Source organism: Bacillus rossius, chromosome 10, assembly GCF_032445375.1.
Source record: "Bacillus rossius redtenbacheri isolate Brsri chromosome 10, Brsri_v3, whole genome shotgun sequence".
Taxonomy (NCBI): Eukaryota; Metazoa; Arthropoda; class Insecta; order Phasmatodea; family Bacillidae; genus Bacillus; species Bacillus rossius.
In genome coordinates, this window is record NC_086337.1 from 45138019 (window position 1) to 45152867 (window position 14849).

The following is a 14849-nucleotide window of genomic DNA, read 5'->3' on the forward strand; positions in this document are numbered from 1 at the left end:
CCACTAAATCACGACAACGAAACACGAGGGAAGCGACGATAAATCCGGAAGCTACTACGTTAAGCACGGCGTACGAAACAAGGAAACTGCTTAATTGGCGTGGCTGTAACTTTAATCTGTGGCGAAGAGGGAGATGAAAAATCATGACACGTGTTCCCGTAAAAAAAAAAAGATTAAAAAAAAAGTTTCAACGTAGTCTTCAGCAGTGGTGGTGAGGTACAGTTTTAAAGGTGGAAAAGTAAGAAATAAACACAGGATTTACTTACTTCACATGACAGTAGGCTTCGAATCTCTAGGATCGTTGTGTTGCATTGTTTAGTTCGTCTGTTTTGTCTCTGTGTTGTCCACGGTTGTCGTTTGTAATTTCTGTTCATGTTACAACTGCCTAGTCGTTGTCAGCACGATGTGTTTGTCTGTGCTGTGATATATATATATATATATATATATATATATATATATTCAGACTAACTCCATCCACAGAATTCCCTATGCATTCAAACATTTGAAATTTTAGCTTGTCTTCCTGTGTGTTTGTGCGTTCAACTTTCTTGTCCGTCATTCTTGTGGTCGCTCTATGACATACGGTGACAACAAGCAATGGCGTGTGCACATGAAAATATTTTTAAATACTTGGTAATAAGCTCGTTTCTCATCACTTTTAAGTCATTCATTCCTATTTCAATAGCGCTAAGGACGCGAACCGATTGAAAAATAACGCGTAATTGTAAACATCCTGTTTATACCTGGCGACAAACGAAAGTAAGACAATTATATATCAAAAGTTTTCCGGCAATTATACTTTCACCACACATACGAAAGCCAAAAAATATTTATTTAATGTTTAAATCGCGATGTCTGAGAAAAATTGGTTGTATCAAAATTTAACGTATGTTCGATAAAAATAACTGTGCGCAAACACGATTTGAATATATCGCAGATAAATGAATTACACACAACCTATTGAAATATACGAAAAAAGAGTAATAATAATACTATGCACCAATTTAACCACCTTCCGAGAAAAAAAAAATCTTTATATGTATATTTCTTGTGTGCGTGTGTATGTCACTGAACTCCTCCTAGACGGCTGGACCGATTTTGATGAAATTTTGTGTGTGAGTTCGCGGGGATTCGAGGATGGTTTAGATTCACAATTGGATATTTTATCTCGATTCTGAGTTAAGAAAAACTAAAAAAACACGCTTTGAAAGCAAAAATTGCAACGCATTATTAGAAGCCATTAAGTTTTGCTATTGTAAGGAACTAAGTAGAGAGTAAGAAAAAAATAAAGATCCTGACAGTTTATAGTGTCGCCATATTTGTTTCAATTTTCAACACCCTTTTTGTATATTACAATTTAAATTGCAGAAAAAAATCATGTTTCATAGCCACACAAATAGTGAGGATGGTTTAGATTCACAATTGGATATTTTATCTCGATTCTGAGTTAAGAAAAACTAAAAAAACACGCTTTAAAAGCAAAAATTGCAACGCATTATTAGAAGCCATTAAGTTTTGCTATTGTAAGGAACTAAGTAGAGAGTAAGAAAAAAATAAAGATCCTGACAGTTTATAGTGTCGCCATATTTGTTTCAATTTTCAATAGCCTTTTTGTATATTACATTTTAAATTGCAGAAAAAAATCATGTTTCATAGCCACACAAATAGTGAGTGTGTGTCATTTCTCTATGTCCACGAGGTCTCGCCGCGTCAATTTTCTCCTTGGAGCGAACCCGTCCGCTTAATTAAATAAACAGCTTTTATCGTTGAATGATTTCATGATTTATTTAATGAAAATATGCTCTCATAAAAAATTAGTTAGACAGACATTCAATAGGTGTCTTTCTCTCACTCTCTCTCTCTCTCTCTGAAATGTATGTAGCTTGCTCGCGGGTCAGTAATGCAGACAATCTTTACATTCTAGCTCAAGACGGAAAAAACAGTAAATGTGGTTTACAAAGACATTTTATGAAGTGTCTTCCCGTCATTACATTTGAAAGTAGAAACATATTTACTCAAAATTTAGGTAGTAACATATTTTTATTGCAAAGACTGAAATAGAGGTGAGAAAAATTATCATTTTTGAACATAAGAAAACTACTACAACTGTATCAACTGTTATGTTATAATGTTTAAATTTCTAAATGGTGCAAGATAAAACAAAATTCCATGCGGAAAAAGTCGTGGGCAGCAGATACGTATAGTTATAGATGTGGGGCTATGCATGCTGATTTTTCATATACTGCATGGATGCGAACATGTAAGAATAATCTATCTATCTTACTATAATAAAACAGTACTTTTACTGTCTGTCTGTTTGTACGCGATTTTGATGAAATTTTGTGTGTGAGTTCACGGGGATTCGAGGATGGTTTAGATTCACAATTGGATATTTTATCTCGATTCTGAGTTAAGAAAAACTAAAAAAAACACGCTTTAAAATCAAAAAAACTAAGCATTGTTGATAATTAGCCTCCATGGCAACGGGCTTTTGCATTGTTGTTGCCTTCTGCGTAACCATGGGAAAGGTTTTTGGTAACGGCAGTGGCGTGCCCAAGAGGAGGGCATAATGAGAAGATACAAAATGTCCAGCGTAGAAATACTTACCGCCATATCCATATCTCACAAAAAGTACATTTGGGCAGGACAATGTCTGTCGGGTCCGCTAGAAAGATATATAGAGAGATAGAGATATAAATAGAAAGATAGAGAGAGTTATAGAGATATACATAGAGAGATAGAGAATTAGAGAGATGAAGAGAGATGCTTAGTATACGTTTAAAAAATTACAAAAAAAAAAATTGATTGAGGCATTGCAACGCATGCCGGGCATTATCTAGTATATATATATATATATATATTCTTATACCCATTTCAGTAACGTCGCACCCGCGACGCGATGGAAATAGAAAAAAATCTTTCTGATCCGAAAACGTCGGTCGCGCCCGCGAATTTCTTCGCACTGACGTCACGAATGTGTCGAACGTGATTGGCTGGAAAATAATTTTCTTAGCGTCGCGCTTCCGTGATGCCAGCCCGATCCTAATATTATAATATTATAACACAAAAATGCCACACGCAACCAACCAGTAGTAGTTATGCGTAGGCCTTTTTTTTTAGTTGGCAGCAATGTACCCGACTCGGTGTTGGGATGGATATTTTTTTAATAAAATCCAGTTGGAAAAAAGTCCAGTCTATGACACAGTTTTTCGAATATTAATATTCTTAAAAATTGATTTTAAAAATTAACATGTTTTATTACAATTTAAAATAAATAATACGCAAAATGTATATATATGCATTACGTAGATGAACACAAAAATAGAAAACGCAGGCTGATTTCAGCTTATAAATAACCCTTTAGAAATTCATACAAGTAACAGATGATTATCATGTCGAAAAACTAAGGGTGTAGACAACTAATCAGAAGTTTTTCGATAGGCTTAATACTAAAAAGTTTATTGTTTAAATAAATCAATTGCAGAAAACCCAACAAAATGCAATTAAAAAACGGACTTCAATGAAAAAAAAAATGCTTGAGTTTTCTCACAAGAAAAAGCAACCGCCAGTAAACCATTAGTTCATAAAGCATGCGACTTCACCAACTTTAATATATAAAACTTGTGAAAACAATTTACGGCGCTTTTGACAATTCATATTTATCATTAAAAAAAATTTCAATAATTTGATTTTAAAGTATAATTATTTTTCAAAGTGTGAAAGTTTAACAAGTGTAGCAATGGCGTATGTCCAAAAACTTACATCAAGTCAAGTGTAAACATGATGTGTATAGAGTAAAAAGAACACATAACTTGTGCGTCTTTTAAAGTTTTCAAAACATTTATCTTAAATATAGTCGTCAAAAGTCAAAACGCAAGAAGCTGAAAGTAGGCTGATGCTTGCGTTGCGTTTTTGCGTCTTGCGTAGTTTATTAACGGATCTTTTAAAACGTCACTATTAAAATTTTTGCGCCTTGCGTTTTTTTGCGTACTTTACACAACAGACCCAAGACGCAGTATTGAGGATGGTTAGAACCGTTTAACCTCAAATGTGGATAAACGTAGTGCGAGACCCAATAAAATTATGTTAGTTATATGCCTCTAAACTCTTGGTGTGAAAAACCCGTTTAACGGAATATGTCATGCAGTAACTTTTGCTCTCAGAATGCAAATGCAATAAATCTACTTCTCCTTTTTATTGCATGTTATATAGAAAAACTGCAATCAGTGCCCTGTTTCACGACGTTATTTAGTGTATTCAAACCAGCTTATGTGATGCAGCAAAAATAATAAACCAAACAAGGTGCATTTGGAACAAGGTACAGTCAATGCAATGCTTAAAATGTTCGGAGTATGTACCTATATACCTGTTCCCAGTAATTTTCATAGGCTATTTTAAAAAAATGGAATGTAAAGTTTGTAAACTACAATGAATGTGTGAATAAAAATATTTCTTCTAAATACAAATCTCATCATAAACATGATTTGCGCAAAAATAAACCAATAAAATGCACAGATAATAATTATTTACGCCTACAATATATGCATGAGGAACTTTTTTTTAATGTATGTGTATCGAAAAAAAAAAATACCAATTTTTGGTTGCAGTTGACCATATAAATATATCGCAAAAGAATGTCCAAAAAATTAACTAGTAACTATAAACAGGCACGAACTAATGTGAATTAAGTAATATATGAACGGAAATATAAAACTGTATTTTTTTTAATTTTACAAAGAAATATTTTGTTAACTAATTGCGAAAAAAGGATGTGCACACAAATCTGTATTATAAATTCCTTGGCTTTTACCTGACTTCCCAACACGTAAGAATTGTAGTTTCCAAAATTATGATAAACTTGGAGTTAAAACATACTTGTATATCCCACAACAGTGCGTAAGAAAATGTACAATATATTTATTGTTACTTGGTATTAAAGTATCTTGGCGGCTATTTTATAAATAATAAATTTCCTCGTAAAACGAGCAAAATTTTTTAAATTTTGTGTAATGAAAAAGTCTGTGCAAGTAAACATAGTCGTAGGAATTCTTATCTTAGATTAGTTAGTTTGGAACCTTACATCTTTATTGCGCGTACAATGCGTCGTGTTGAGAATGGTACATCATTGAGGAAAAAACGAGTGACTATACTTAACAGTATTGGGAAATATTACACAAGCATTATCATTCCATAAATAAATTAAGTTTATACGATTAGATGCTCCCAGCTTAAGAGTGGTATTTTGTTCTAGTAAATAGGAATGTTCTTTTAAAAACAACCAAGGTCTAGTTTTAATTTATCGGTAACGCTTCTCACGATATATAAATATTTTTTGGTACTTACCGGGTACTTTTAAAAAAGAAAAAAATATATACTAAAAAAAAACAACCAATCAGGGATTGAATTGCGGTATTTTTTTCCCCCCATAATCGTGTTCCTGCATGCCTCATGAATGATTTACAACGGCGGAGGGAGAGAAAAAAACACGTAAAATTACAGGTTAGCTTTGAGCGAACGAATAACGAGACACGCTACAGAATTGAGCTTCACAAAACAAAACAAAAATACTATACAGATCTTATTGACGTCGTTAAAACGTTTTATTCGAAATAAATTTGAACTCAAACAAGCAGGAAACCACAATTGTTATTTATTTAGCTGGCAAATGTTTTGGTATTCTCTCGAATATTTTATTATTTCATTCACTTTTTGAAGTTATACTTCTAATACGACTTCCAACAAGGTTGAGTTAAACGTTTAACGCTACCATGGAGAATAACGCTACCATGGAGAAGTATTTGCATGCAATTAAAAACTATTTTTTAATGATGCCAAAGAAGTATAACTTCTCACGCGCGTACCTAAGTACACGCACCCATTTTTTTGTTTTGTAAAACTGAACTGCCTGACACGCATGCCAACGTGTTGGCTCAGCGAGTAACATTATTTGGTGTTCTGGACAGACGCCACGTGTTATCTCAAATCGCTCAATAGTGAGTTAGATTGTGGGGGGGGGGGGAAAAAAAAGGGGGGGGGGGGAGAACTTGCAACTGCATCATTAACGCGTACAGAAGTTCTCTCACGGGGGATTTTTTTTTTTTTACTGCACGCCAACATCACTAGAGTACAACAATGGGGAAATAAAAATCCCTCGATTCCGTAAAAAAAACAAGAAGCCGTAACGACCGCGTTCAGAACCACGTTTATCGCTGCGCTTGAGGAGCGCGGAGTTCTAGCGAGCGGGACGTTAAAGGAGCTTGGGCATAATGAGTTAAACAGCCACAACCCTCCCCAACACCCTTCCCCAAGCGATACATTATCTAAAAAAAAAAAAAAAAAAAAAAAAAACTTTGCAAGTCTTCCGTTTTTCTAGCTTCGACGTCGCACGCAGCGCAGATAATACCCGATACACCTATTACCACCAGGCGGCCGTTGTCATGCGCAGAAGTATCGACTCTCCACGCGACTGAGATACTTTTAACTTGATGCATCCTTGGAGACGAGTTTATTTATCTCACTTGTACCATTGAATGGGTTGCAAAAATTAGGAATTATAAATATATCACTTACTAAGTCCGTGCACAGATTTACACAAAACAGCAACGTAAATAATCTTTTTTTGGTAGTTTCTAATTTTCTGCCCTGAATAACATGAATTTGGTTGAATTCATACTAAAGTGAATTTTTTGAACAACTTAAATTGATGTCATAAATAAATATTTATTTTATATTAAAAATCCACAAACTGTTTTTAAAATATAATATTTATCACGCCAGATGAAATAATAAACAAAAAATAGCTCTTATATGTTGTCTGTGTTTAAAGAATTGTATTATATTTCATGGAAATAATATTTACCTTTCGGTTATTAAAATAAAATATATTTGTATTCAAAATACTTGCGCATCGTTTTTACGAGCATAACTTGTGTATCTAACCTCAAAGCAAGGAATATAAAGAGTGGCAACTCAATGCTATAACACAAACTCTTATTTTCTTTGGAGATCCGGGTAATGTGCGTTATTTATAAGCAACTTAACATAGTAAATCGTTAACTTTTCAGATCTATGTTGGCAAAATTGATTTTTTTTGGTGGTCATTCGTTACTGGGAATATTCACCATATAACGTTTAGGATTATTTATTTTGAATTACGAAACAACCAAAACATTATGTAAAAATGCTTCATCTTATGTTAAAAAATTTATAAACTGCATAGCCACAAAGTATGACATCATACCATTAGTTTCAGTTACCAATAACAACACGTGCACGCGTTTGAACAGTCATCGCAGCCATAGTTGTTTCATAGCTACCAAAATCATTCAACGTTGTCAAGAATTATTCCAAATTATGTTTTGCCATTTTACTCAATGCGCCACTCCGTTAACACAACATTTTATAAATTCTGAACTACGAATGCCAGTATTTTTTTTTACGTTATTACGTTTAAGAAATTTCTGTAGTTTTCTTATAATTAAAACTTAATTTTTGATGTTGGCATCTTTTAACCGCACTTTTTTTTTTCGGTGGCCGTACTCCTCCAATTCAGTTGCGCCCGCCCGTATCTAAGCGCTCGGATTTCCTCAAAAGGCACCGCCTCTCGATAGAGTGAGACAGAGAATTACGCGCACGACCTTAAAAAAAGCGACGCTACAGCGCCCTGTCGTGGAAGCTGGTAACTACGAGTACCCTCTTGTGGAAAGAAGAGCTGTCTAGCGGCGGAGCTAACAACTACCACAGTTTTGGATCCGAAAATTGGAATAATAAATCCTATCCCCTCGCGACTTCTATAAGTTATATATATTCAATGCTTGTACCATTAACAGGGGCATGTATTTTTGGCGAAAAAAAATCTGATCGCCTTATAGACTGCAAAAAGGTGTACCCGCACCAGCGGTTTCTTACTTGTGATTGGCGGCCGTCGGCGAGAGAAGTTGTTGCCATATTTGACCGAGCCACTCAGGACGCGTTTACTTGCGCACTGAATTACTGTGATTGGTTATGAAACGATCGATATAAATCGGAAAGAAACTCACCCAATCACGAAACACAGACGATGCTACAGTGTTTTAACTTTCAGCTAGTCTCGGAATCTTTTCGCGAAATATGCATGGCCCTACCTATGGACCAATGAGAACGCAGTTCAAGTGTATGCATTCGAGCCGGTCTCTTCTCATAATGTTTAATGCGTCGTTTACAATCAGGTGGGTGTAGAATCTCGCCAAGGAAAAACAGCAGAAAAGCGGACCGAATATGTTTGTTACTCCGCTTTTCAACGATACATCTGACGCTTATTTTGGACACAGGTGGGTTGCACTTGCAGTTGTAATGTCCGCTGAGAAGCTTTATGATTAGAGGCGATTTCAATGACCTGTAGGATAGACTCCATGATCCTCTATGCACGCGGGAAAATTACTTTTGCTCATTGGCTACTGACTCGCGACACATGTTAACTGGGACGCTCGTGATTCGATACTTCTTTTGTTGAAAGTTTTTCATTGGCCGAGTGGCATTCAGATAAACTGTGGCCCAATCACTGATGCAGTAAAAAGTAAAACGTATTTTGATTCTAGCCTATCACGAAATGAATCCGCGAATTTTTCAGGTCCCTATTTATGATGTGTAAACATCTTAACTCTCGGTGTATGACATTTGGTAGGATTAATTACGTTAAAATGGAACGGAAGTCGATGAACGGAATTGTGTCACAAAGATGGCGGACCGAAACGTAGAAACATAAAAAAACGTATGTAGTCACTTTCGAGGGCACATACCAAACGCATTGGTGTGCCAAATAAAACTTTATGATTGTGAAACTAACCCCCGGAATATATTTGGTTTAACTAAAAGAGTCACAGTAAAAAATAAATTTCAATTTTAAAAATACCTAACGAAAACTAGCATTACATTAATTATAATACATGTTCTCTGTACAATAATTCAACGGCCTCGTTAGCACAGCCGCAGAGCGCGCGATTAGTAACCTACAAGAAGTAGGGTCAAATCTCGTCACTGCAAATATATTTTTACTTTATTTAATAACATTATAATATAATAATATTTAATCAGAACAATAAGGTTAAAGTTTATTTGTAGTGATTATTTACAGACTGATTTCAGACATTTAAACAAATATACATATACTTAGTGTTATAATATTATTTTTAAAATGTATCAGGTTAAAATTTTAGTAATGCCATAGAATTATAACTAGGGGCATGCTGATTTCGCGAAAAGATTTCGGGACTAGATGAAACCCAAAACACTGTAGCATCGTCTGTGTTTCGTGATTTGGTGAGTTTCTTCCAAGTACATATCGATTGTAACAACACCAATCATAGTGATTCAGTGCGGAAGTAAACGCGTCCTGAGTGGCTCGATCAAATAAGGCAACGACTTCTCTCACAGACGGCCGCCAATCACAAGGAAGAAACCACATTTGCGGGTAAACCTTGTTGCAGTCTAATAAGTGTTCAGATCTTTTCGCGAAATCTGCATGCCCCTAATTATAACTTCTAACGTGTGCGGAAACTTTATAGTATTAACTGTTTAATTAATGTGAACAAGACGGACAGTATTTTAATAAAAAAAACTCGTCGAAATCAAGTCCAAAAGCGAGGGTTTAGGATGTTTTTCATATATTACTCGCTTTTATCTGAGCCGTTTATACTACAAGGTTTACGATTCATGCAGCGAATTCTAGCGATTCGCGTTTAGAAATTTTAGTATATAGTTTTTGAAAAGCGAATATTTTATTGAGCGTGATATTTTTATCACCCTCAGCATTATTTTAAAGAATACTACTTTAAATTTCTTGGTCAAATTTCATATTGTAATTTTATTTTCAACATTAACAACATGAGAACACACGAATTTGCTCGTCACAGATGTTAGATGTTTACACATCACTGGCGAGAACTGAAAGACTAGCTCACTTTTTGAAGTGAAACTTCTAATGCGAACTTCCAACAAGGTTGCGTTAAAAGTTTAATGCTCCTGGGGAGGGGGAATAGAAAGAGACAGAGCGAGAGTGAATGCGTGTTTCATAGACACATAAATAGTGAGTGTGTGTCATTTCTCTATGTCCACGAGGTCTCGCCGCGTCAATTTTCTCCTTGGGGCGAACCCGTCCGCTTATTTAAATAAACAGCTTTTATCGTTGAATGATTTCATGATTTATTTTAGATTGATTTGATACAATATGATTTCACTAAAAAATCAATTTCTACCCCTTCGTATTTTCATTTCCACATTACGAAGTTTCACTTCTTCCGCGCGGAGGGACTCCACGCACAATTTTTTTTTCTTTACACAGCGAGGAAGCAACAAGGAAGCAACAGCAGGAAACAGGAAAACCTGAGACACCGGCAATGAAGAGGAAACGATAAAAAAAAAAGTGTTAGCTAGATAACTGTGATGATATCGTGACAAATGCTGCGCTTGCTGAAATAAGTTGAGTTCAGCAAACACTAGTTCCGCAGCGGGCAGTAACGACCACCTTCACCTTGATAGCGACACGGGTACCAACGGGAAATTTACTTAGAAAAAATTTTTTCCCTGACCTCATGACGAAGAGTGGAAAAGTTCCTAACGCATTTAAAATCGTACTGGTGTGATGAAGTGATTACTAAATTACTAAATATGTTTTATATGATTGTAGAAGGTGCAGTCTTTCATTAACATTCAAGAATGCAAAAATAAGAAATAAAAACGAATAAATTAATCCACAGAGAACAGAAGGGCCCAACGAAGAAACTAAACAGTAGGTATTACGGACAACACAATGACGACAGCACAGACTATATAGTTACTATCAAACATTTACCCGCAATTTTCTACCTACCTCCTTAGTTCAACGGTCGTAAAAAATGTTGTGTAAACAGTGTTTTTTACACCACAGACTGATAGTGAAATTTTATGATTTCGCAAGAATGTTATCAAATCATAAAAAAAAAAAAACTTTGTTCTTGTGAAATATAACCGAAAATATTTTTTCAACTAGTTATCACAGCGAAACTACTGAGTATATAAAAAATTCTTTCGGATCGCCGTATCAACACGAGCATTTATGGATCAAAATAATATATGAACCATTCAAGAAGTAAATACAAAAGAAAACAGTCTATTAAACAAAAACTTCTATAACAACGAGACAAATCCCTCTTGCCACTAATTAATTTCACTTTTTTTTTTACAAGCATATATAACTGTTTTCGTGCAATGCGCCATCTACTATTTCTGTACGAAAACAGTAATCAGGATCATCTGATTTTGATACAAAAAATTATGACTCAAGTTGCTGCGACCAAATCGTTCTGCTGGCGGGTTTTTGTACAAGAAAATAATTCTGTATAAATTATTTGTAAATTTCACGACACACAAATATATTTTTTAAGAAAATTAACAAATAAGAATAAAGATAATTAAATGTATTTAAAAACGCATACCTAACTTTTTAATAACACCCAAGCATTTGGGTTTCGCACTCAGAGCAACAATTAGAAAAGATTATTACTGCGTATTAAAAAAAATAATCAGTTTTAAAAAGCTTCGGAGCTAAAATCTCGTGCTATGTTATTAAAAACAACACTCGAATGTTTCAAATGTAAAAACTAACAAATATAATTCATAATTTATAATTGTGAGTTTTTTTTAGATACGAAATAAAAATAATTTCCATAAATAAGTCATCAAGTTCGAATAAAAATTTTTTTAGTCAGGTGATCATTTTGTATAAGTACAAAATCTTCCATTATTACACGACCTGAGATAATACACGTGGATAAGTGACTGAATTTTCATAGTTCTCTTTCACCACGAATTGTCCAGAAATAAAACATCATAACGGCGCAAGTTTTATAGACAACTTTAAATATGTAAGCTAGTTTTTACCAGAACTGTTTAAAAAAGTTATACTTAAATTCAACACAGTAATAATTTGTGAAATTTTACAAAGAATCTCTTTTGAAAATAGTTTTATTGTAACTGTAACTGTAGAAAAAATTACTGATCACACACGAAACTCGTTCTTCATCTAAACAAGCAAATATTATAGTCCCACAAATTATGAACATGTTTTACAGCATACAGTTTGTTTACTCCACATCAATGTGTTAAAAATTATAAATTTTACATTCGCATTAATAATTTATTTTGACAATTATAGTTTAAAAGAATTCCTGTGCAAAACGTGCAAAATATTTTTAGCTGTAGTTAAGCTTAGACATTTCAAGGACTCACTTATTATACAATCCGAAGTTAGTTACAATATGCTACAAAGTAAGCTGCTCACTTAATTATATTTAACTGTACCAATAGTTAGTTCAGAAAAAAAAAAGATAAAACTAAATCGTTGAGTTGTCGAGAACAGTAATCAAAAATAATTTTAAAAGGAGTCGAATTGGGTGATTAGGTTTTGAATTTTTAGGGCGTGTGATGATATATGACACGCAACAGCAATAAGTACATCTATGCATTTCAGTTGGAGAAGACAAATCTACCACTTCCGATACTTTTTTATTCTGGCCCGAGATCAAATTTTATATATATATATACACACATATGTTTGAAATATTGCATACTAATAGCTGTCCGTTAGTAAACATCAGTAGAACACTACGCAGTTATTTTGAGGTTTAGCACTATATCTTGTAAATCTGTAAATAATACCCGACATTTTAAATGGCTTAAGTACAAACTTTGTGCAAATTTAATGTATTAAAAATAAACCGTTAATTTAATAATGACAGATCTTCAAAATACCTAAGGTAGCTAGCGACAAAAAAATAAAAACAGGACTTTCATAACCATAACACCAGACATATCTATTATTTTCATTTTCCAAGTGTAAAAAAAGCATGAATAATGAGGTAAATATGTGAACACGGTCTACGGCAATACAAGAGCTTGCATGTGAAAAAAAAATTACATATATGAGAGCGAAACTAAACTGTATTCATACAAGGTAATTTCAGCGGGAAATGTAAATATTATGTGATAAAGTGTTCAGAGAAAGAGATCAAGTGAAAATTGTACGAAGTCATAGACTAAATGAAATAAATATAAAAATCAACCTTACCTTGTTCACATGATACGCCCAAACTTAAATTGGTTACAATAACGGTGTTGAAATAAAAATATGGCTTGTATTTGGTACCGTACGCAAGTTTGTATTATTAGTATAAGTTGCGCTCTCAAAATAATTAAACTACAAACAATCCTGTAGATTACAGATCGAAATTCGTATTCATGTAGTAGAATGAGGAAATCAGATACGCGATGACCGTTACGAAACAGACCAATATAAATCCACACGGGAAAAAAAATCCTGTTGCCACCACAGAAAAAAAAATAGTACATATAGATACAATGTTACCAAATATTTTTCGGTGACCCAAAATAATTTTGTAAACGTAAAAAGAAACATAGTGACATGTTTTACATTCGATAACTTCTTGGATGGTGCAAAATTATTTTGTCACAACTACATAATTATTTGGTACGTTGTATATTAACAGTATATGCAATTATGGCAACAGAACAGTTCTATTTTTCAGAGTATGACTACAATAAAATTAGCTGTTCGTAAAGAGTGTGAATAGAAACAGTGGAGTGAGTGAAAACAGTCTGCTCAAGAATGTCATAATTTAATTTTTTTGTGTGTATTTGCTGGTATTAGTGGTATTTATATCGACGAATTTTATTTGCCCCGTTTTACGGTAACGCCACGAAAAACTCAAAAAAACCCAAGTCAAATTTCTAATCAAATTTGTTACGAGACACAAAAATATAAACGGATGGTTTAGTGAATATCGACTATAAACTGTATTAAAGATTACCTTCCTCAACCGACAACAATGCAGATATTAATTACAATAATTATAGACCATCCCTTAACCAGAAAATCAAAATAAACGTTTACCTAAACTCAAGCATGGCTGCGGCCAAGTTACCACACACGCGAACGTAAAATGATTAAATACATGTGAAGTTATTGAAAATATCTTAATACGCTTCGACAGAATCACTACAAATAAAACGAGGAACTGAATATATCAATTTTCGAGTGTTTCAATTTTCTTTAGTGGCCCTCCAACAGTAGACAATCACAGATTTTTTTTTATACTGTATGAAGCTAACATTTTGGCATATTTGATCAGGTAAACCAAAAGTTTGAAAAAAAGTGTTCATATTTTAATAAGTTAAATACTGGCTTGACGTGTCGTGCTGTAACACACCTCAATATTTTGAGCGCAAATTATTCCAGAACTTAGTTGACAAACACAAAATATATTCTTAAGTAGACACCTGAGTGAATATTAACCTGAGTTAAGTAATTGAATGTAAATATTTAAATATTTCTTCTATTAAGTGATCGTCGTAATTCCACACATGAAACAGTCAAATGGTTTAAGTGTGTAAGTATTGACTAATCTTGTATGCGATGAAAAATGCATTTACGTGAACGTATTAATTATGTATTAAAATGACAAGAAACTTCCTTGGTATGAGATGTTTTGAATATAGTAAAATTCGGATAAAATTACCAATTATTCGATTGCACAAAAAAAAGAGATATTTAAATTAATAACACCCATAAAATAAATGTTTTGTTAACATTACTGAGGCACTTTTACCTACATAAAATTTTTTAAACTAACCCAATTAGGTTTAGGAGAATCACTCTCTGCTTTTTTTGAATTAACTCTAAATTATTTAATCAGCACGATATGAAAAAAAAGTACAATTGGTATGGCCAAGTCATTAATTTTCTACGAGAGTCGATTCACAGAAGTCCCGAGCCTAAGAACAGAAACAATGGGTTTTGTAAGCACGAAAGAAAAAAA

The 14849-nt window shown here is 33.7% G+C and overlaps 1 protein-coding gene across 1 annotated transcript in view; it reads right to left on the reverse strand.

The window, feature by feature from the left end:
* LOC134536057 (homeobox protein Nkx-6.1) overlaps positions 1–14849 on the reverse strand; it is a 557696-nt gene that overhangs the window by 540244 nt on the left and 2603 nt on the right. The gene's annotated exons all lie outside the window — the stretch shown is intronic.